Genomic DNA, 23,967 nt, shown 5'->3' on the forward strand with positions numbered 1-23,967 from the left:
TATAAGATTTTACAAGGTATTTTATAAGGTTTTACAAGTTTTTTATAAGGTTTTACAAGTTATAAATACCTTATAAAACCTTATAAGTACCTTGTAAAACCTTTTAAAATACATTGTAAAACCTTACAAAACACTTGTAAATACTTTGTAAAACCTTTAAAATACCTTGTAAATTTTTACCGCCAAAAAAATTTCGCCAAAAAAATTGCGGAATCACTTTTCCCGCAAAAAAAAATTTTTGGCGGGAAAAATTTTTACGGGAAAATTTTACAAGGTATTTTAAAGGTTTTTACAAGTGTTTTGGCGGGAAAATTGCGGGATCACTTTTCTCGCCAAAAAATATTTTGTATTTTGTGGACCTAATTTTGTTTCAAATAAGGGTAAAATTGTCATTAAAAATTAAAAGAGGGCAAACTTAAAAATGGACTCTCAAAGGGGACATTTTTGAAAAGGGTATTGAAAAAGGGGCATTTTTAACTATTTCTTTTTTTTTATATCTTTGTATGCTTATACATTAAAGTATAACCAGATATTGCATATTTTATATGCATATAATCTTTTGAAATTTTATTGTCCAAACATTGGTCTACACGATTTGATAAAATTCGTTCTCTATTTTCTAAGTTTTGTATCACATTTCAAATATAACACAAGAAAGAAAATAGTTGGACAAGAAACATTAGTATACCATTGAAAGCAAACCATAATTAGTCTTGTGAATGTCCAAATCAACGCAATCATGGCCATACTTATCTTGTTCGCATTAAGATTGGTGTTTTGAGGTGGATATCTCAATCCTCTTATTATTTATATTGTTCGAGAGAGAATACAGATTTATGGTTTTTTTTTGCTAATTCTATATCATGCAACTAGATTTTAAACCGCGGTACACCGCGGGATGATTTTTTTTAAGTTAGTATATATAAAATTTTGCAAATTATATCTCTTTATATATTTTATAGTTTACAATTGTTATTAAGTAACGGTATATCACGAGTCTACGGGACAATTGTTAATAAGCTGAGGATTTAATCCGTATTAAAGCGGCATGTTAATGATATTTAAAATTTTTATAAATATTGATTCAAACCCGTCCGCCATATAAAGGCGTTCCGAAATATAACCCGTCCCGTAATTTTTTAATCCGTCTCATGATTTATTTTCTAACAGTAATGATTTTAAAATTTAATGATTATTTATTCTATATAAAAATTTACAAATCATTCTCTAAGACATATATATTTTAATAAAATAAAGATTTAATCTGTATTAAAGCGGTATGTTAATGATATTTTAAAATTTTATAAATATTGATTCAAACTCGTCCACCATATAACCTCGTTCCGAAATATAACACGCCCTGTAATTTCTTAACCCGTCCCGTGATTTGTTTTTTAAAGTAGTAATTAATTGTAGAAATTTAACGATTATTTATTATATATAAAAGTTCTAACCGGTCTCATGTTCAACCGATTGTACTCAATTTGAACCTCATGTTCAACCGGTTTGCCAAGAAGGGCTAACTGGTCAAAGCGAGTTGTCAGACCTTGCATATAGACGTCGATATATTTTTCACCTTTCGAGTAGTGCTTCAATTGGATCCGAAGTTGTTGAATGTGACCCCAGCTTGGATTGGCATATGTTTTGGATATTGTTTTCCACAGATCGGCAGATAACTTGGATTTTGAGACTAGGGATTGAGCTGATGATGAGAGAGTACCAATAAGTCCACTGTAAATGAGCTTATCTTGGCGTCTCCACTTGGTATAGGCTGGATTTGTGGTTGGCTGGTCGTTGACAGTGATTTGTTGATCCGGTGGAACTGACGATCCATCAAGGTACCCAGCAAGGTCATAACCATCGAGAAGAGAGTGCACTTGAACGCTCCAAGTGATGTAGTTGACAGAGGTGAGCTTTGTGATATTCATCATGTTGAGTTGTTGACATTAAGGAGAGAGGTTGTGTGGTGTCAACGGTTTCAGCAGCAGTGGCCATAGTAAGTAGAGATGAGATTTGGAAGAAGAGAGTTGCAGAGATCTGAGATCTGATAGAAGAGAAAGAAGAAAAAGGAGAAAGGTGGGGCGGCGCAGAAAAAAAATTATATGGCTCTTGATACCATGTAAATAATGTTTATTTCACATGTTTTTCAAAGACTTACAATGCTCTGTTTATATACAAAGTACAGAGACTTCTAGGTTGAAGCTAATATAGAATGTTTGTTAAATAAGGTAAGAGGATATCGAGGTAATGAAGTCTGATTCCTCTATATCCTTAACAGTATGTTTCTTGCTTGCTTTCTGTTTTTTATAATAAATGAGACAACAAAGAAAATATGATTAATTTTTTTTTTCTTTTATTTTTGTTTTAAATATTTTTTTTGAAATAGATAAATTAATGAAAATACAAAACTTAAAAATGAAGGGATGCAACGAAGTGTGGGTATTTTATTTGACAATACTTTGGAAAATTTGTCTTTGTAATATTTGTTGTGTCACATATAGTACTTGGATATGAGATATATTTCTTATTTAATGTGAAAATCTAAAAATTACAAGCGATTAACTTAAAAATAATATTAAAATCAAATTCAAAAATTTCAAATAAACACTATATATTTCAAAGGTTAAGGAGACTTATTTTTGATATTATACTCAAGTCATAAAAAATGACACCACAACCAATATCTCTCTTCCTCCTTTCGCTCTTGATACCTTGTAAGACTCGAAGTCTCTCACAAGTATTTTAAGGTTGAACTAAACATTTGTTGGATTTATACATATATAGCATATCTTAGTTTGGACTGATATGTTTCGTTAGATGTATGGATGTGAGGTATACCAACCGCAACAGCTCAGTCTGCTCAAATGTTTGCCCCTTGCCGACAAGAGAAGAAAGCAATCCCACCAATTGTGCAAGCAGGGAAGCTCTATGCATAAGAGAAAAATGCCATTTTATCGGTTCATCAACTTATCTTGCGAAACTTAACCAACTAAGATGGTGGAAGATTTAAACTCGTACGATAGATTGAAGACTTATAGTGATTCTATCTTATGATAGATTGAAATCCATAATATCTTATTTGTGTTTTGATGGACTTTGTTCTACATAATATAGCATATATACATACACGTAGAACTTGGTGTAATTATAGGAAAAAGTAGTTCTAATTGCAATTGTGTTTTGTTTTACAAGATGGAAGACTTTGCATCTATGATAATTGATCATTAAACCTAGTGATTTATATGTTCAACGACAGCTAGCGTCAACCTATATCGATTAATAAGACCAAGTGGGTTTATATCGCAGTGGAATTAATGTTTTTTTCCTTAACTAGATTACACATTTTTTTATATATAGAAATTCTCCTAAATTTAAATATTTTGGATTTCCAACAACAAAGATTTATTTCCAAGTATTCTTAACAAGATAAATATTAATTAGATGATTATACAACCTCTTTCTTGGAAATACCTAAATAATTCCATGTGTTTTTTTTTTTTTTTGATAACCCAGGTATCCCAACGCTTCCCGACATGGCAGGGGTCCACGTGTTAGCTATCGGATATCCGGCAGAGCAGGGGTCCACGTGTTAGACTATCGGTTCGCATCAGACTAGCCACGTGGTTGGCCAAATGGCACTCCACGTCGGCTCCTGGACGCTGTAGCCCGCATATGAATACCGCAGTAGCCGGGGTTCGAATTCGTGATGGCGGGTACCTCAGCTGAAGGTCCTTTACCACCAGAGCTAGAGGCTCCGGTTTCCATGTGTTTTCTTGCAAACACAATTGGCAAATAACTAGATTTTTAACTTATCTAGATTACAATATCAGATCTGTCTTGTAACACCATAGCTTGGGGAATGGGGACTTCGTAACTTAGTGGAAGTTTTATACTTATAAATTTCTCTAAATATAAATCTTTTGGATATATTTCCAACAACAATTATTTTTTTCCATGTATCATTATTGAGACCTTTCTTCTTAAAAACGAAGCTAAAACCAATGAAATCACTTGACGCAACAAATGTTTAGTGAGATATCAAAAGGATCGTCATCATCATCACATATTCACATGTAGTTATTCTTAACTAGATAAATTCCACATATTTGATTGAAATATTTATTCTTAACTATATAAATGTTTAATGGTGCAGATGATAATTAAACGTAAATTCACTATTTTAAATGTGGTGGTAGTATTTTTTTCCCTTTTTTTTAACAAATGTGAGTGACATTTAATATTAAACTAGATCATCACCCGTACTAAAGTACGGGTTGAATTTTATTTATTACAAAATTTATATAATATATATATTAGAACTAAGTTTTAATATATTATAATAGTAAGTGAAAAATATTAATTTTTTTGTCAGTCCCTATATACAATATTAGAATTAGAATAAATATAGATTTTTTTCTATAATACTCAATTGTGGATAATTTGTTTTTTTTTTTTGGTGTGTTGGATAATTTGTTTTTTTAAGATATGAAAACGGAAAATAATTTTATTTTTTAAAAAAGAAATATTTTTTGAACAATGAGTTAATTTATGTTAACAACCACAAAATAGGATTGCATATATTTCAGTTAGATCAAAAATAAAAATATCATAAATGAATCGCATATCAAACATAGATTATTTTGAACTAATTAAGAAAATTAGCTATTATTTTGAATTAATTGAGAAAATTCCTTTTCAATTTATAATTCTTTGGTTGTTGAAATTGAGATTTGTTTGAGCTAATCTAATTACAGAATTTGTTTGAGATTTATAACTACGGAATTTACCAATTATTCGCATAATCGAATATGTTATAAACATATATTTAGTATATAATAATACCAAAATCAACCTATGCGTGGAGTCTATATTTTTATTTTAGAATCTCAATATTTCATTTTAAAATATTGCGTGCACAATCTATTATTCGTTAATTCTAAAATTGCTTGCGGAATCAAATTTTCAAATATTTAGAGGTCTCAAACCATATTTAAATGTTCTACACTATTTTTAAATATTCCAAATTAAAATCTTTAAATTTTTTTTGTAGTTTCTAAAAATTATGAATTTCAAAAAACAAATTATATGAAATTAAATATAACTATTCAAATAGTTATAAGGATCAAAACTCATTTCATCATATAATATATTATATTTAACCCGCTACCTATTATAAATATTTTTAAAAATAATCAAATTAGAGTATTTATAATTTTTAACTTTTTGAACTATTATGTATTGATGATATTCTCTAAAAATATCAAGTAAAACTTATTTTAAATGATGCAAATTAAAATATTTAATTTTTTTATTGTAGTATATAAAATTATACATTTCAAAAAAATAAATGTATGAAATCGAATATAAATATTCAAATTCTGACCCATTGCTCAGTCGGAATTTTTGTTGAATTTATTTTTTTCTAAAAGAAATATATTACTCAAGTCTGAATTTTTGACCCGTTTAATTGTTTCCTTTATAGATTGAACAATTTATATGCGTTTTTAAAAATTCAAATCTTGGCATATGCAGAAAAAAAATTACTTTTTTTTTATTATGTAGATGATATGATGATTTATTTGTTTCATATAAATATAATCATATAAAGATGAGAGGTGAAGTTTAATGATTAATAACAAATTAATATGGTAAGTTAGATATCAAATCTTATATGTTCATTTTGATTGGTCATTTAAAAAAAAAATAACAGATTTTCGTTTTATAATTTAATTAAATTAATTAAATGACATAAATTAGTATTTTACTTGTTTATCCTTAATAAATTGAATGAAATTTGTTCTAAAATAAGATTTTTGTAATGGCATTCTTAAGTAATTTTTTACAAAAGGAAAGGTTAGTTAAGGGTATCTTATAAAGTGTACTCCCCAATTAATAGTATAGGATATTTTTGAAAGTAAAAATTATACAAGAGCGAGTTTGGTTTAGTTAAATTGATGACTCTCTCTTCAAATGGTCATAAGTAAATCGTGGATGCGAAATAGAGATTTTGTGACCGTTTGGATCTCTAAAACCTTGAAATCACCCACTTACTTTAGAGAAATTGAAGAACTCTCTCTTCTCTCTGCCTTAAGTAAGACGGAACGGTCTGATTTCGATTCAAAAAAACTTTTCTTATTTTTGTGTTTCTATCTGGAACGAGAAGATCGTCGGAGAAGATTGTCGATGAAGGATAACGCCGCAATTCAAGACGGAATTGAAAGTCGAAATTCAAAGAAGGTTGTTTCTGATATTTGTGATTCTCTCCTGAAGATGACGGAACTCTTCATTGATGAAGGGAGTGATAGAGGATTGACTCAAGGAGGAATTCGAAACGCATAAGGTGTGGGTGCAAATCTGGAAATTCCCGCAGATTCTTTCTCAATACCATTTCTAACACTACTCGTACATTCCAAAATAATTGTTACTCGAACATCTTTACCCTTGTCCATGAAACCTCCTTTGGATTTTTGATTCACCTCAATCTTCTATTTTAATTTTAGGATTCAGAAAAAACAAGAACCAAAAAATAGAAACCGTTAATTCTGAAATATTTCATTACAATGAATATTTTATTAATTAGTGATTAAATAAAAATAAAATAATTCAAAATCAGAAAGGTCATAGCTACACAAAATTCAAAATTTCGATAATCTAACACAAACCCGTATAAGAAAACACCAACCAAATCAGCCCGAAATTCTCTCATTTATCTTAGTCAGAGTTAGGGCATGTGTTTATTTTAAAGTTTTAGCTCATTTTAACATCCCTAGGTTTTGTTATTGTATATGCAAAAAAAAAATCATAGTGTTATTTTCTTTTTTGAGTTCGATCCAAAAAGTGACAAACGATTATGTGTCATTGGAATAGATATATTTCCAAAATTGATAAATATAATCTTTTTGTTGATCCAAAAGTTTCAGTTTTAATAAATTTTCTTCAGCATTATTATTATAAGTTGATATTTATCGTGATGTCTAATCTCTCTATATGAAAAGAGTAATCAACAAACTAATGAATATAAGTTAGAATTAGTTGGGAAAATTATTTCTTTATACTGATAAATTATCCAGAATTAGACAAGCGATCTAGCTTCACGAATCATATGGAAGACACAGTTTTAGAGTATTTTCCCTCAATGTAAAGTTTAAGGTATTTTTATTTATTTTGTGATTTGTTGCCCATTAGTGCTGTATTTACTTACTCTACAAGACTTTTCTTCAGAAATTGAAATCCTCATTTTCAGATGTTTAAAACACTAGGTTACTAGATTTAGCTTAGGGTTAGATCCACTCTAAATACACTATATTCTTTGGATAGCTATACATTTTTTAAGTTAATGAAGAACACGAGACTTGTTTTAGTAGTTAATTATAATCACACGAATTTAGAAATTAATTTTTTAGTATAAATTCTAAAAACTAATGATATAAAGATCAATGAATTTAATGACAAAGAAATTGAGATTGATTTCCCTAAAAATTTACCGATAATGAAATGAAGGAATATTTAAAAAATTTTATAGAAGGTAATACTCATAGTAAATTTTAATTCTTTGTTTTATAATTTTTTTTTTTAAAAGATCGTGTCCAACAAATCTTAGTGTGGATACGCAGAGCAATAATGATTGACACGTGTGCCAAGAAATCTAACGGTAAAAAAATCTCAGACGAACCTGCTGTAATCTCAGACTCTCTACTCCACCGTTGATAATCATTTATTCACAAATTGGGTTTCATCTCCACCGTCAGATTATGAAATATTATTTTTCTTCTTCTCTTTAAATGGCTTGATCTCTAATTATTATCGTTTGATCTCAATATTGCTTTTGTTAATTCAGACGAGAATTGCTTCTCTAAAACGATCATCATCATCATCATCATCGTTCGTTTCCACTAATCGCATGTTCTCTAAATTGCAATCGCCGTTTTCTAAATTTAAAGGAGAAATTTGCATGTGGTGGTGATTGAAGTTCCTAAGTCACTTGCTGTGACTGATCATCGCTCTCATCTTCCTCAGGAATTACCAAAGCTTTTGGGTTTCTGGTTCTCTTTCTTAATTATGTATTAAATTTGATGTATGATTTTAGGGTTTTCTTTTCGTGTATGTATCTGATTCTACCGGTAAATTGCAGGTGACTGAGTCTAATTGGGTTGCTTCGAGCGGTGATAGATCAAGAGATCAAAGTGAATCGGAAGCATTTTTTTTTATCAGTCATCATCATCGTTATCGTTTTGGGTCTCTTCTTCTTTCTTCCGAAGTAGCTAACAAGTGAATGAATCTTCATAATGTGGAATAGACTTGAAAGGTTTTGTGTGGAGTTTCGTAATAGATAGAATTGTCCTTAGTTTTAATCTTCAGTGTTTCGATGACCTTTCAACGTGTGGTGCTATGTTTTGCAGGTACAGGGGATATCACGTTTTGGTCTCTTTCTTTCTCAAAGTGAGAAACACTTCTACTATAGGTTTTGGCTCTTTCTTCTGTAGATGCAGTGGTTTAGAGTTATGAGGTGTCTGACTTGGCTGCTTGAGCATTGTGTTATGGTTTCATGGGTTTTACTCGTTTCCTACCTTACTTTAGTTTTGGATCTCATTGGGTTATTAACTGTTTTTCTTAAAACATTTTGACAGCAATTGGCAACCCCATGTTATCAAACCATAATTTGTTTGGCAGCAACATGTGATTCTTTTGATTGCATATGATTACTTATCTGGATACCTCAGATTTTGAATCTGAACTGTTATTCTTTTGTAATAATGTTTGTCATTTTTTATTTGGATAACTCCAATGTTGCATCTAAATTGTTATTCTTTTGTTGTAGAAAGAAAGAAGCTAGTGCGTATAGTGTTAAGGATCTTGCTTCAAATAAATCTTTCTATGTGCAATCACCTTGCCATATTTTGCTCTGCATATTGGCCATCTCTCTAGTGAAGCTGGAAAGTTTTTTTTGTTTGGTTGTGCTATTGGTCTTAGCACTGCCTCAAAGAGACGTGCATAGGTTTTTTTCATGTTCTTGGTAAATGTAAGTCAGGATATATATATACGAATCAGTTTTCGAAGGGGTTTAAAAAAGAGAGAGTAATTAGTATATGGTCAGAATCAATATGGTGATTTGATAGCATGTAGGGTGCGCTAGTAATTGTTTTGGTATCATGTTACATTTGCTAACAATCTTGCAGTAATTCTTTCACTAGTTTTTAAGCGACTGTCTTTGGATCAGTTTCTTTGTTTTATAATTTATATCTAAGCTGCTTTAATTAGTTAATTTATGTGTTACATCTCTTGGTTATAGGTTGTCGATGATTCTAGATACATATAGATTTTGATGTTCCAAGATATGGATTTTCAGGTTCCTTCTGTTCTTCAGAGAGATAATGTTATGTTGAAAGTTTTTTTGTGATTAGTTGGCCAAAGTGATTGTATAGATCAGTTTTTTTTCCGGCTCTTGATGTTGTGGGTTCACTTCTTTGTGTTAGGTTCTCTTTATTATAGAGAGTTCATGTTTTCGCTCTTGCTTTAGGTCGCTTAGGAGAATGAGTTTGTGTTAGTTGTTTCCTGAACTCTCTTTGGTTGTTTATGTTCTTTGACTAAACGTTTTCTTAGAATATAAACCATAGTCACATATTCTTGTTGGAGGCTTCTCTTTTTATTTAAATTACTTCTTATTATTATAATTGATTTGTATCAGTTATTTGTTCCTCTTGACTTGTTGTTGTTGGATTCTCTCTTGTATGCTCATGTGTTCCGTTCAGACTTATTTCGCTTTGCCATTATCTGATTAAAATTCTGGTTCTGGAAAACTTTGGGGACTCATGAAAGGCAGAGTGTGTGTTGCTTTCTTTCTTCCCTTTGCTTGTGGATTGAAGAGATAGAGATGTTACGAGACTAGTCCTGGTAAAAGTGATCCTAGATTTGAATTCTGTGTTACTTAATGTTCAATAATTAGTTGCCTAACTTCAATTTTGTTTTTCAGGAGTTGGAAGCATAACTTCATTGTTGTGACTGATCATCGCTCTCATCTTTTTCACTAATTACCAAAGTTTTTTGTGTTTCTCGTTCTCTCGTCTATTCTTGATTCTATGTTATTTGATGTTTGGCTTTTCCAATTACTAACCGCAATTTCAATTTTGACTTTTTAGGAGTTGCAAACATTATGGAAGAAAGAGGAGTCGAAGAAAACTTCCTCTGTTTTTCATTTTGATGGGCCTCAGGTTCTCTGTTGACTTTTTGGTACCTAATTGGTGGCTCAACAGATAGTATGTATCTAAACAATCTCTTTTTGTGACTACTTTTCAGATATAAGCTTGTTATCTCTGTATCAGAGTAGGAAAATTGCATCTCATACCATCAAAAACATTCAGGTAATGCATTGTATTTAATTTCATTCTCAAATTTTCATGACTAGCTTTGATATCTATGAAATGTACTAATGTAGCATAACCTTCTTTGTCGTGTCTTCAATTATTAGCTAATTCAGTATTGGGAACCTCAGTTGTTAATGTCTAAACGGTCTGGTTTGTGGTAGCATGCATTGCCGAAGACTACAGTCCAGTTTCCCTACGATGTATCATTTTTGCTTTCATCATCTCTATAGGAACAATCTAAGCTCTTCCATTTTCCAGCAACAATGAATTTGGTGTACACTTCCCTCATGTTAAATATTATTACTTATCCTAATTTTGATCTGCCCACTCCTTGTTAATTACTCATTGGATCCTTGTTAGTTACTCGTTTATTTTTGATGTGAGACATACAGAAAGCCTGAGAGGATTTGGTTTGTGTGAAGGGATCAAGAGCAGATGGAGATTCCAACCAGCTTCCAGGAATTTCTGTAGTTGCATCCTATGATACCTTCGGAGCAGCTCCGGTATGTAATGTGAGTAGTGGATCATCTTACTATTGTGGTATATCAAGTATGTACCTGACTAACTTGTGTTTGTAGCAGCTGAGGAGGATAAGTCATCTGAGCCTAGTCTTGAGTATTGGTACACGTCTCTTCCCTTCTTCTCTTTTGTCCTTTAGCTGCTTAGCTCACAGTATAACTGAGCCAAAACTTGTGACATATGTGGCCTTCTTGATGAAACGATAATGTTTACCTGAGATTTTGAATTCACTAACCATTAAGAATTACCATTATTTCATGAACATAGAATACCCATATTGAAACTAAAACATATGTCTGGTAGTGATCTGTTGCTCGTTTTTTCATCCAAGATCTCATGAACCTAGAACACTTTCTATTGAACCGCTGGCCTTGACAGCTTTGTGTTTTTTTCCCAATGAAATGCAGTTTTTCATATTCCTGGCTGTTCTGTTTTTTCTTTTCCTTATTCAAAACATCAATTTGTTGAATGACTCTTTCAGATTGAGAACTGCATCTCACTCCAGGATCTGAAAGCATCTAAACTTTCTGAAAATGTTTTCAATATACTTCAACCTGAAGAAATTCATGGCATTTGAAACTCGAGACCCTTTTCTCATTCGCCAGGTAATTCTAGCTTTTCTATAGAGTTCTCCTCCCTTTGGTTATCCAATCTTGGTTTAATAGCTGTTGAAACTTATTACTACTGAATATTTATTTGGTTGCAACATGAGCTGAAATTCATTTGACAACATGAAGGGAAGACCAGTGCAGGTACCTTGTTTTGTTATTGTAAGTAATAGCCACTAGCACTGAAAGATTGTTGAATAACTTGATCTTCTTGCAGGCCCGTATATTTGAGGGTAAAGAACCTCCACAACTTGTTGCACTTTTCAACATATGGTGGTCCTTAAGGTATTTCTTTTGATTGTTATTGATTGTTGCTGCAAGGAAATCTATTCGTAATTGATATAGTTACATTAACTTTTAGGGTGGTTTGAGCTCTGGTTACAAAAATAGAATGACAGAGAAAGGTTCATCAGACGAAACCTACACGATGGAATCAATTGCACTTATTCAAGCATCTGGAACTGGAGGTCACAATAATAAGGCACTACAAGTTGAAGCGGTACTTTTCTACCTTATTTCTCTCTTGCTAAGTGCTTTTTCTACTTTAGACTGTTCAAAAACTTGGCTACCTATTCGTGACCGTGTAATGTTAGAATTTTCAAACGATGCCTGGATGTTGTATAGTTTGTATTAAGAATGACGCATTTTACACCTTGGTTTCAGTATTTAGCACAACAGGAAAAAGTGTTGATAAAGCTTCAGCTCTAATACGTAGCTGGCCCAATAAATATCCTTTATTCCTATCTGCGTGTTCTATTTATTTTATTCATATTTTGGTCCTTCTGGTTGTTTTAGTTCTTAGCTATCCAGTGTTGATTTATGTTGATTTTAATTTCTCTTCACCGATCATATTTGCTGGTTGATTTTTTTCTACTTTTTGATTCCTTATTGCATTCGTTACCTTCATTGACTTGTTGAAATTATTTCTTATGCAGATACATGGGATATCACGTTTGCTAAAGAAAAACTCTTGCTTGGGTGTTTGCAATTTACCCTTCTACTGCAGGATCAGTCTAGCAGTGGGAACCAAGGACCAAGGAAAAGGGCTGCTGCTTTAGCTGCCTTGACTTCTGCATTTAATTCTTCTTCCGAGAAAACAAGCGCTCCGGTAAATAGTATAAGCTCATTTTTGATGTTTCTACTAGATTTTTTCTCATACATATATGAAGATATTGACATATCATGTGAACTTCAATGAAGGCTATGGATCTCATATTCAATGAGGTTCTCTGTAGTGGAAATAATATATGGCTGAAAACTTGTTGTGCTTACTGCTTTTCATCTTAGGCACAAAACGTAAATCTTAATTTCCATTCTCTTGTTTCAGTTGATGGCTGAAAAGATAGGATTGGTGGTTAACGTTGACTGTTTCATAAAAGTCGAGAGAGAAGCAAAGTAAAGATCAAAGAGAGCACAAAGAAATGAGGTCCAATGTTTCTCTCCCTCTGTACTTTTTATTTTTATGGTTAATTGATGCTGCACTAACATGAGACGATGGTCTAAGTTTGAAATTACAGTGTCTATTTACAAATATGCTGATATCAATTTTTTCCTCAGCCATCTGGTATTGGTACATAAACATTGCTCAAACTGCGATTCAGAAACAGCCAACAGATGATCCTTTTGAATGTATGTGGTCACAGGTTTGTCCTTTTTTTGTTTGGATAACTCAGATGTTGCATCTAAATTCTTATTCTTTTGTTGAAGAAAGAAAGCAGCTAGTGCGTATAGTGTTTGAGGATCTTGCTTCAAATAAATCTTTGATGATCCATCCGCAGGCTTTTCTATCGAACTTCGAGATATTTTTAAGAGACTATAGGAGCTCATATTGTCAACAATTTTACTTTTTGTTATACAGTTCATGGTGAAGAAAGGGTGTGGACTTACTCCTCACCAGAGCAACTGTAAGAGAGAACATTCACTTTCGTTTGTTAAGAGAGCAATTATTTTTAGTTCTATTATTTTCTTTCTAGGTCATGGAACTTGTGGTGAAAGAGAACTTCAACTTAGAAGAAAGAAGAATTAGTCTCTCCGAATTCCATATTGCTGATGAGGTTCCTACAGCCTACAAATGATCAGTTTTATCTGTGCCTCCCTCTTCTCTAGAAAGATCTAACATTGGTTTTGTTTTTTAGGTATGGACAACAGAAACTATTGGAGAATTTTGCCTTATATGGTGGTTTCTCAAATTTGGATTCTACTTGTTTTCTTTTTTTGTCATATGTCAAAGGAGTTATGTTAATTAGGATGTTCTTTGCTCTGACCTGTTTGTGTCTTAGAATCCGACTGATCAACACTTCTTTATGTTGTGTCTTGGAGGATAGTAAGCTGTCCCAGTAAATATCCTTTCTTTGTCTCGCTTTCCTTATTGAGTCTATTGGCTTTTCTATTCTTACTTTATAGATTGTGCCTTTCCAAAGATATAAGGTTATACCAAAGGTTCTGTTTAGTTTCTCTTTTTGTTTTATTTTATGTTGTGGCGAAGTCTTTACTCTGCAACATTGGCCTCTTTTTGAATTGTGGCCTACTTGTGGTTTCCATTAGATTTGACTTGGCTATTTATTCTCTTGTTTCAGTTGATAGCTGAAGAGATAGGATTGGTGGTTAACGTTGACTGTTTCAGAAAAGCCGAGAGAGAAGCAAAGTATAGATCAAAGAGTGCACAAAGAAATGAGGTCCAATGTTTCTCTCTCCCTGTACTTTTTATTTTTACGGTTAATTGATGCTACACTCACATGAGAAGATGGTCTAAGTTTGAAATTACAGTATCTATTTACAAATATGCTGGTATCAATTTTTTCTGGCAGCAAGCTGGTATTGGTACATCATTGCTCAAAACTGCAGTTCAGCAACAGCCAACAGATGAATGTATGTGGTTACAGGTTTGTCTTTTTTTTATTGGAGAACTCAGATGTTGCATCTAAATTCTTATTCTTTTGTTGAAGAAAGAAAGAAGCTAGTGCGTATAGTGTTAATGATCTTGCTTTAAATAAATCTTTTGCTCTGCATATTGGCCATCTCTCTAGTGAAACTGGAAAGTTTTTTTTTTTGTTTTGTTGTGCTTTTGGTCTTAGCACTGCACGAAGAAACGTGAATAAGTTTTTTGCATGTTCTTGGTAAATGTAAGTCAGGGTGTATATGTATGAATTGGTTTTCGATGAGGTTTAAAAAGGTCATCTTATTTCATGCCTTTATCAGTATTTGTTCGGAATCAATATTTTGATTTGATAGCATGTAGGTTGGGCTAGTAATAGTTTTGGTATCATATTACATTTGCTAACAATCCTGCAGTAATTCTTTCACTAGTTTTTAAGCGATTGTCTTTGGATCAGTTTCTTTCTTTTATATCTAAGCTGCTTTAATTAGTTAATTTTTGTGTTACATCTCTTGGTTATATAGGTTGTCGATGATTCTAGATACGTATAGATTTTGATGTTCTAAGATATGGATTTTTAGGTTCTGTTCTTCAGAGGGATAATGTTATGTTGAAAGTTTTTTGTGATTAGTTGGCCAAAGTGATTGTACAGATCAGTTTTTTTTCGGCTCTTGATTATGTGGGTTCACTTCTTTGTGTTAGGTTCTCTTTATTATAGAGTGTTCATGTTTTTGCTCTTGCTTTAGGTCGCTTTGGAGGATGGGTTTGTGTTAGTTGTTTCCTGAACTCTCTTTGATTGTTTATGTTCTTTGACTAAACGTTTTCTTAGAGTCTAAATCATAGTCACATATTCTTGTTGGACGCTTCTCTTTTTATTTATATTACTTCTTATTCCTATAAGCAAAAGAAGTTGCTTTCAGACTTGATTATTTGATTTATGATTCTTCCCCATTATTCAAAACTCTTACGTTCTTGCTAAGGATTACAGAGGTTCCAACAGAGAACTGCATTGGGTTTCTGCTTAGTCTCATGAGATGGCTTTATCATCCCGCGGGCTTCATCATTTCCATAGGTTAAGGTTTAAGTTCTAATCATACATGCTTTGATGGTGTCTTTTTTTTTTTTTAATATGATTAACTTACGTCACTATAGGTATGTCAAAGATGCAAAGGATGGATGCGTACCTCTTAGACGGTACCCCTTTCTTTGATTTTAATCCTATCTTAAATTGATGATGTGATGTTGACTTATATATTTACGCAAGCTCTATGCTTTAGAGTATGCCAAAAAAAATTTGTTATAGATAATTGGTTTCTTCAGCATATGACCTTTTCCATTTTTTTCTCTATTCGCTATAGATTGTCGGAAAATCCAACAACCTCATGGAATCAAAAACAGCCTCATGATCGCTGGATTTCTTAGTGTCGATATACAGTGATCTCTGTCAGATGGGAACACCACCAGCAGTCATCAATGCGGATGAGCTTCAGCGAGATTCCGAGGTTTTGTTTCTGTAATATGTAAATTTTAACTAAGATTTATTTTTCTATTACATGTTATGCCATGCATATATACATGCAGACTACACTACTCGGTCTTTGTGATGATTTGAAACTTGTGACCCTTTTTTCATTCGCCATGTAAGTCGAGCTTTTCTATAGAGTTTTCCTCCAATTGGTATTCAATCCTTGGTTTAATAGCTGGTGAAACTTATTACTGCTGGATACTTATTTGGTTGCAACATGAGCTGAAATTCTTTACATGAGTCACTTGGTTAACACATTCAAATAAGTTCCTTGAACCTTTTTTACTCAATTAGTTTGTGTTCCTTTCACCTTTATCACGTCTCTGATGTTCATTATTGTTTCTTTTAACAGGTTTTCTATTAAATGATCCAGGAACCCTCACAACCCCTTCTGTCTTATATTACAAGTGATGGGTTTTATTTTTTCATCGCTCTAACCAAGAAATCACGATGTCCGTTGATGAAATTTTGCACCTTGGAGATTGTAATTCCGTAAAGTCTTGCCCTTTTTGGGGATTCTTATAGTTACACAACTTTTGTCTATCTGCTCTTTTTTTTTTGACAGTTTCTTTGGAAGTATAGGTTCACTTAAGGCCTTAAACATTCTGGAGAGGAATATGGTAGACAAGCTAAATACTGACCAGTGTTCTCCATGATCAGGTAAATAATATATGATATTATGTTAAGATTTTACAGGACACGATAAGCAGTTGCCCTTTTGTGTAATGCTTTTTCTGCAAGTTCGTGTGGGTTTTAACACAGAATAATTTTTGGCTCCTAATTGGTTGACTTGAGCGACAACTTCCTTATCTCTTTCTTCTGATGGTCTTCCGGTTTCGTCTGTTTTTTGCTGATAATGGTTTAGACTTTAGAGTAACTTTTACTTGATTTAGATTTTTGATAGTTTCTCAGAGTGAAAAATACTGTCAAGAAGGTACTATATTATATTTTTTCTTCTTCTGATTACATTGCATCTTATCACCTTTTTCTTACATAGTAGATGGTTGACTTCATTTTTCAACCAAATATAATTTATCCTCATGTCTTGTTGCGTGTTTTTCAGATTTTTTTCAACACTCACTTCACGTTGATTCTCTTGTTTCAGTTGATGGCTGAAGAGATTGGATTGGTGGTTCGTTTATTGTTTCAGCAAAGCGAAGAGAGAAACAAAGTAAAGATCATAGAGTGCCCTGTGCCAAGCCAAATTTGTTCCAACGTTTCTCTCTAATGTAAAATTCGTTGAAGGGAAGACCAGTGCAGGTAAACATTTTGCCTTATTTTGGATTTTACTTGTATAACTTTTCTTTATCTTGTCTAATGTGTGCAGGTTAACTATGAGAGACGTAAACCCATCGCTAACAATCAGACATGCACACATCTGTTGAATTTTTCCCTGAAGGTATGTATATTTTCTGTTTGCTTTAATTTTTACTACGAAACCTTAAAATTATGTCTTGAAAATAGAGATAAATTTGATTTTTCCTGAAAAATTACAATTTGACTTTTTCCATGGCAAGCTGGTTGATCCTGAATGTTAGAGAAATATCGATTAGGACAATCTGGATGTGTTTTTCAAGAATGAAGGGTCTAAGAGCAGGGCTTGCTGAATCCAAACGCTAAGAGAATCATAAGGGGAAGTAAACTTTTAAATTCATTCTCTTACTATCCATTTTTAGCTTGAGTTCTACTAAATTGTACAGGTTTTTCTGTTTAATGCTTATTACTTATGTTTTTTGTAATATATTATTGATGTTTGCATCGGAGAGAGGAAAGCATTGGTCCTCTTAGGGTATGGCTTTAGGGGTTCCTATTTTCTTAAGCGTCATTATTTCCTAGGATTAAGTTCTTATGAGATAGGTGTGTTTTCATCAGTATCTTATTATTTGTTTTTTGTCAGATTCAAATAGGTCCCGACTTCTTTACATAATATTTTGTATGTGATCAATACTTATGCTTGTTACAACCATGGAGAGTGAAATCTCTGCCCTGTTCTATTTCTCACTCTATATGTTTGTGCTTTCCTTTGTTTTCTTCTCTTCTAGATTGTGTGTTTATAAATCGTTGAAGTTCCAAGAAAAACATTTTAGATTAATCTTATGTTTACATCAAAAAAATTGTTAGGTCAAAGGAATTATGTTAATTAGGATGTTCTCTGCTCCGACCTATTTGTGTCTGAGAACCCGACTACGATAAAACTCTCATCGTTGTTTTTTCTCTATTTACTCAGAATGTAAATTTCTAAACTAATGAGTGATTGATGCATGTTAGAATTTTTTTCTTTCTAAAAATTATGTGTTCTTTCTTAATTTGCATTCCCTGTTCTATGGTACTGATTCCCATGGAATTGTTGTACAGTTTTGGAGATGACAATAGGCTGTTTAAGAATATACAGAGAGTAGTGTCTTACAAATTCTGCCGACTATCAAATTTTCAGTTGATGCAGCTATCTTGACGAAGTAGGAGTGACATGCTATATCACAACCGCTTCTAATATTGGTTATACAGTTATTTATTTCTCTTTGTACACTGACTTCTTCTTGTTGGAGGCTTCGCTGACTCTTTTTGATGTTTGTGATGGTGGCTCTTTTTGTATAGGTATGTGGGAAATGGGGAAGATGAGGATTTGACTTGCGGGATATATAGCTTTGATCTGTGTTTGTTCCCCGTTATTGTTTTGATGGTATATTATTGCATTAAGGTTAAGGTGTTTGCGTTCTCATCGTATAATATCATAGATTTTCTGTTTGTTATTGATCATTTTGTCCTTCGTGGGTTCATATGTTTAATTTTTAAATTTCTTTTTCTCTCAATTGTGTTTGAGATTGCCTCTGGTTTTATATGAATTTCTTGTCTATGTATAGGTCTGTGGAATTTACAGTAGCAAGTCTTGTTCGGGTTGCATCTATATGCTTTTTTTTTTGTTGTGATTGGGTGCCTCGAGGAATGTTTTCGGGCTATACGAAACTGCTTCTTTCACAGGGGTTAAGTTTTCGTTGCTAGCAAATTTTATGAACTAGCTTTCTTTATCACCGGTATGTAGACGACGCTGAAGCAGTTCTTTTCAGACTTGTTCGTCTTCATGCTTTTTTACTAATCATTGTTTCTAGTTATTTCCTATTGCGTTTGCTTTTTCATCATATATATCATAGAGCTTTGTTTGGGCCTTTATTATCTCTTGATATCTTCTTGTTTTATATTGTCTGGGTATAGGTAAAAATTGGTTCTTTCTTGAACATCACCAAAGGTCACTTTATTTATGGCCGTAGTTTTTTAAGGATGAAACATGACTTCAATGTTGGCTTGCTTTATAGGAATCTAAGAGAAGTGCTTGCTGAATATTTTGTATTTTTCAAGAATGAAGGGTCTAGGAGAAGTGCTTGCAGAGAGGAATAAAATTGTTTTTTCTGTTTAATGCTAATTTCTTATGGTTTTTCCGTAGATTGTTTGAGGTTCGCATCGCAGAGAGGAAAGCACTGGTCCTCTTAGGTTATGGCTTTAGGGGCGTTCATAGTTTGTTAAGCTTCATCATGAAGTTCTTATGAGATAGTTATGTTTTCATTTGTATCCTTTTATTTGTTTTTTTGTTAGATTCAGATAGGTTCCTACTTCTCTAGGTAATTTTTTGTATTTGTGCTTGTTGCAATTATGGAAAGTGAAAGCTCTGCCCTGCTCTATATTGCACTATATGTTGTGTTTTCCTCTGTTTTCTTATCTTCTCGATTGTGTGTTTATAAATCTTTGAAGTTCCAAGGAATTATGTTAATTAGGATGTTCTCTGTTCTGATCTGTTTGTGTCTGAGAAACCCTGAGGAGTGAGGATGAAGTTCTCATCGTTGTTTATTCTCTGTTTATGAAAAATGTATATTTCTAAACTAATGAGTGATTAATAATGTGTGTGGCGATTTTTTTTGTTTGCAGGCACAAAAAGTTCAGAGAATTGCAAGAACACACGCCAGAGTAGATTATTTCGAACTAGTAAAAGGGCCAAAGTTTTGATCACGTTGGAAATTCTATTCGTCACTTTTGGTATCCATCTTTCATTCATCGATTAGATTTTTACTATGAAATTTCATTCATCGATTAGATTTCCAAAACCTCTACAATGAAGAAAGCACAGAGGATTTCTCTCATCATGACTGGTTTTCAAGTGATTCCGTTTTCGTAGAATACTAGATTGGTAACTTCATTATGTTTAATCAGTCACTTCACTTGGTCCCTTGAACACATTCATATACATTCCAAACGTCTCAAACTTTGTTATGTAACTTTTCTGTTTATTTCTTGTCTGCCATTCATGTTCACTACTTTTCGTTCTATAGATTATCTGTATCTGATCAACACTTCTTCAAGGGATAGCAAGCTGGCCCAATAAATATCCTTTCATACCGTAAGTTTAGATATGAAATGTTTTTCTTTCTTTGTCTCGTTTTCCTTGCTGCTTCTATTGGCTTTTCTATTCTCACTTTAAATATTGTGCCTTTCTAGGGATATAAGGTGATACCAAAGGTTCTCTTTAGTTTCTCGTTTGTAATTTGTTGCAGCGAAGTCCTTATTCTGTAACATTGGCCTCTTTTGAATTGTGGCCTACATATGGTTTTCATTAGATTTGACTTGGCTATTTATTTTATTCGCCGTTGTTTCTCTGGTTTTTAAGCGATTGTCTTTGGATAAGTTTCATTAGTTTGATATGTAAGCTGTTTTGGTTGATTTCTGTGTTACATCTCTTGGTCATAGGGTGTCGATGATTCTAGATACTTGTAGATTTAATGTTACAAAATACTCTTTAAGAATTTTTAACATTTCTCAGTGTTCTTCAGCGAGATAATGTGATGTTGAAGGTCTTTGTGATTAGTTGGCCAAAGTAGTTGTAAATCAGTTTCTTCTCCTCTTGATTATATGGGTTCACTTCTTTGTGTTAGGTTATCATTAATATTTTGGCTCTTGCTTTAGGTTGCTTTGGAGGATTGTTTTGCAATAGTTGTTGTTTCCTGAACTCACTCTGGTTGTTTAGGTTCTTTGACTAAATGTTTTATTAGGGTCTAAGTCATAGTCACATATTCTTGTTGGAGGCTTATCTTTTTATTTAAATTACTACTCATTATTATAAGTATGTGGTAGACGCAAAAGAAGTTGCTTTCAGACTTGCTAGCCTTGATTTCTTTCAGACTTGCTAACCTTTTTCGTCTACTTTCAATCCATAGAGCTTCTTTTTGCTATGGATGATTATGTCCTTCGTGATTTCATAGGTTTAATTCTAGATACCTCTTGGTTATGTGTTACATCTCTTGGTTATAGCCTTATAGGGTGTAAGATCATTCTGTCCTTCGTGGGTTCATAGGTTTAATTTTAAAATTTCTTTTTCTCTCAGTTGTGTTTGAGATTGCCTCTGGTTTTATAGGAATTTCTTATTTTGTCTTTCCTTATTTTCGATTATATGAGGCTGCTTTTTTTGCAGGGTTTAAGTTGATTTTGTTGGCATATATTATGAACTAGCTTTCTTTATCACCCGTATGTGGAGGACGCTGAAACAGTTCCTTTCAGATTTTTTCGTCTTCATGCTTTTAATAATCATTGTTTCTAGTTATTTCCTAGTGTTGTTGGCTTTCTCTGTTTAATGCAAAATACTTAGTTTAAGTTTTTTGAGGTTTCAAGAGAAAAGCATTGGTCTCGTCGTCGTCGAGGATGGCTTTATATGTTAGGCATTTTTTATTTCCGAATCTTTAATCATACATGCTTGTGATGCTGGCTTCTCTTTTTTATATGGTTGACTTCCCCTTCATTATACGTATGTTGAAGATCCAGAGGGATGCAACCTCCATTGTGACCTTTTCGAGTCGAAGGAGGGCTTTGATCTATCCTTATTCGTCCCTTTCCCTGTTTTAAGTCCTATATTATTATCTCTCGATTTCGTGTGGATCAATATGTTCTTTCTTAATGGATGGATAAATTAAAACGCAGGACATTGAACATCATCGGAGATCGTACATTTCTGGCCATAGGGATCATAGGGTAGTTATAGAAGGCTGAGAAGGGACTTTAATATTGACTTGTTAGATCATTATCTTCGTATTCTACTTGTTTAAGGATACAAAGTAACATGACATTAGTATTTCTTGTTAGATTATTATTTCAGGCATTGCCTCTCATGGAAATGTGACACTGTTCCAAGAGTTGGTCAGACTTGTACGGTTTCAGCTAGATCCACCTTAACATTGGTCTGATTCCTTTATACTTTTGAGTATAAGGAGTCAAAAATTTGATTTGATCGATCATCTTTTCTTCTTGGTGTAACATATTACTTCTTCTCTACTGTTTAGTTCCTACTTGCATTGGTTATCTTTTTTACTTATTGAGTTTTGGTTTCCTAATTAGTTGATTCGAGCGGATACTTACCCGTTATCTTTTGTTTAAATACATATTATTACTTGATGGCTGTGTAGAGTAACTTTAACTAGTATTTAGAGCTTCTAAGAGTGAGATGCATTGTTGGGAGGTACAAAGGAAATTTCTGACTACATTATTATACGTCTTTCTTTTTGAAACTTCTTATATTTTAATATTGAAATACACCATTTTCTATTATTTAACCAAAAAAAGTTTAACATGGAGTTAAATTCTATAAGAATGAGCAAACAAATTTTTGTTTGCCTTGTGTACTTTCATGTTCAAAACTTGGTTTTTTGAAAATGAAGTTATGTAATTGTAACACATTTGGCTATATTTAACATTTGAATTGTAGATTGGCTGCTTGAGAAGTTTTAACTTTCATGGTTTTCACTTCTGCTGAATCTCGATGAATGATTTTGATTTTGCTGATATAGGTTGTGAACTTGCTGTACTAGTTTGGTAGTGTTTTTTCACTTTCAGTTATTCTAATAAGCTGTTTTTGTTGAGAGTCTATAGTTTGGTTCTTTGCATTTGACGTGTTTTGAATGCGCTGTTCTACCAAGTTCATTTTTAAATTATGATACTCCATCGCCAATGGACTAACATCCTCGATAACCGGTCCGAAAGGTATCCAACTCTTTCTTTCTTTGTTTTCGTTAGTGCGGCTTTGCCTATGGGGATTGGTCGGATAGATCAGATCATCAGAATAGTAGTGATTAGAGGGTATTTCTCTTGCCGATCTTTCTGAAATGTTTGTTTTTTACGATTTGATGCAACCTTGAGTAGTATACATTTGCGTATATAAGAACAATATTACAGTGGCTAGGGATGATATGATATTTTGGCCAAACTAGAAGAATCCCAAAGCTGTCTTATGTAGTTATGCATGTGTTTCAAATTTGGCAACAGTACGATTCAACAACTTCTTGCATGTGTAGATTCATGTAAGGAGGAAGTTCGAACATTATTTTCCATTGACTTGGTTGCTGAAAAAGATAATTGAAAATGGAATTTGTAGTTAAAAAAAAAACAAGCGTCCATTTACACACCTTATTGATTTTCTGATTCAATCTGGCATACGTAATGGATGCGAAACTGATATTGCAGAGTCTATGGTCTCTCTTTTTCTAACTTAGTCACTGCGAGTGAAAACTCTACAATATTCTGTTTCTGAGATTAACCTCATTTCCTTGTTAAAAATTGCAACTAGATAGAAACACCTCCCTAGTCGTTCCTCATTCTAGAGTGGTCACATTTTCAATCCCAAAGCAAATATAATGCAAAACGATAGTGACTAGTGAGACAGGGAAGCACGAATGTGCTATGTCTGCATGTCTTTAGATACAACCTCATCTTCAAATTACTCAAAAGAAATGTTCAAAACCCTATAAGATGGATTCCAAATCTTATCCATAATTCTTCTTACCATATTTCTTAATCCATCATCATCTCTTAACTGTTCATCTCTTAAATGTGTTTCTTACGCTTGTGTGCAGCTTTTAGCGACATGTTTTGAATTATATTTAGCAAAACTAGAAGCAACTAAAGAGGTGTCCGCTTAGCTATGGTAGTTCGCAGGCCATTTTTCACTACTTCCATACGTACTTCACAATACTGAAATTTCTGTTCATTTTCTTCACCATGATTAAAGGTAAACTCCCTACCTATTAAGAAAATCTTAGGTCAAAAGAT

The 23,967-nt window shown here is 32.8% G+C and overlaps 1 long non-coding RNA gene across 37 annotated transcripts; it reads left to right on the forward strand.

Moving 5' to 3' along the window:
* The first annotated feature begins 7,760 nt into the window (after window positions 1–7,760).
* Window positions 7,761–22,179, forward strand: LOC9313365. 37 transcript variants are annotated; one of them, XR_002332253.1, is made up of 29 exons: window positions 7,765–8,042; window positions 8,132–8,305; window positions 8,400–9,891; window positions 9,971–10,208; window positions 10,294–10,358; window positions 10,466–10,864; window positions 10,943–10,982; window positions 11,362–11,485; window positions 11,618–11,632; window positions 11,706–11,773; window positions 11,850–11,987; window positions 12,152–12,346; window positions 12,424–12,596; window positions 12,816–12,914; window positions 13,046–13,131; window positions 13,347–13,392; window positions 13,462–13,542; window positions 14,065–14,163; window positions 14,296–14,370; window positions 15,352–15,441; window positions 15,516–15,557; window positions 15,722–16,380; window positions 16,471–16,548; window positions 16,994–17,148; window positions 17,216–17,287; window positions 17,406–18,920; window positions 19,807–19,914; window positions 20,208–20,275; window positions 20,374–22,179. It is a non-coding gene; the product is annotated as an uncharacterized LOC9313365 (long non-coding RNA). The 37 variants fall into 37 exon arrangements; XR_002332259.1 differs by adding an exon at window positions 13,624–13,664 and having other exon boundaries at window positions 19,807–20,515; XR_002332254.1 differs by having other exon boundaries at window positions 7,767–8,042; window positions 17,406–18,384; window positions 18,484–18,920; window positions 19,807–20,515.
* Window positions 22,180–23,967: the final 1,788 nt, after the last annotated feature.

The sequence above is a fragment of the Arabidopsis lyrata genome, assembly GCF_000004255.2.
Source record: "Arabidopsis lyrata subsp. lyrata unplaced genomic scaffold ARALYscaffold_5, whole genome shotgun sequence".
NCBI lineage: Eukaryota > Viridiplantae > Streptophyta > Magnoliopsida > Brassicales > Brassicaceae > Arabidopsis > Arabidopsis lyrata.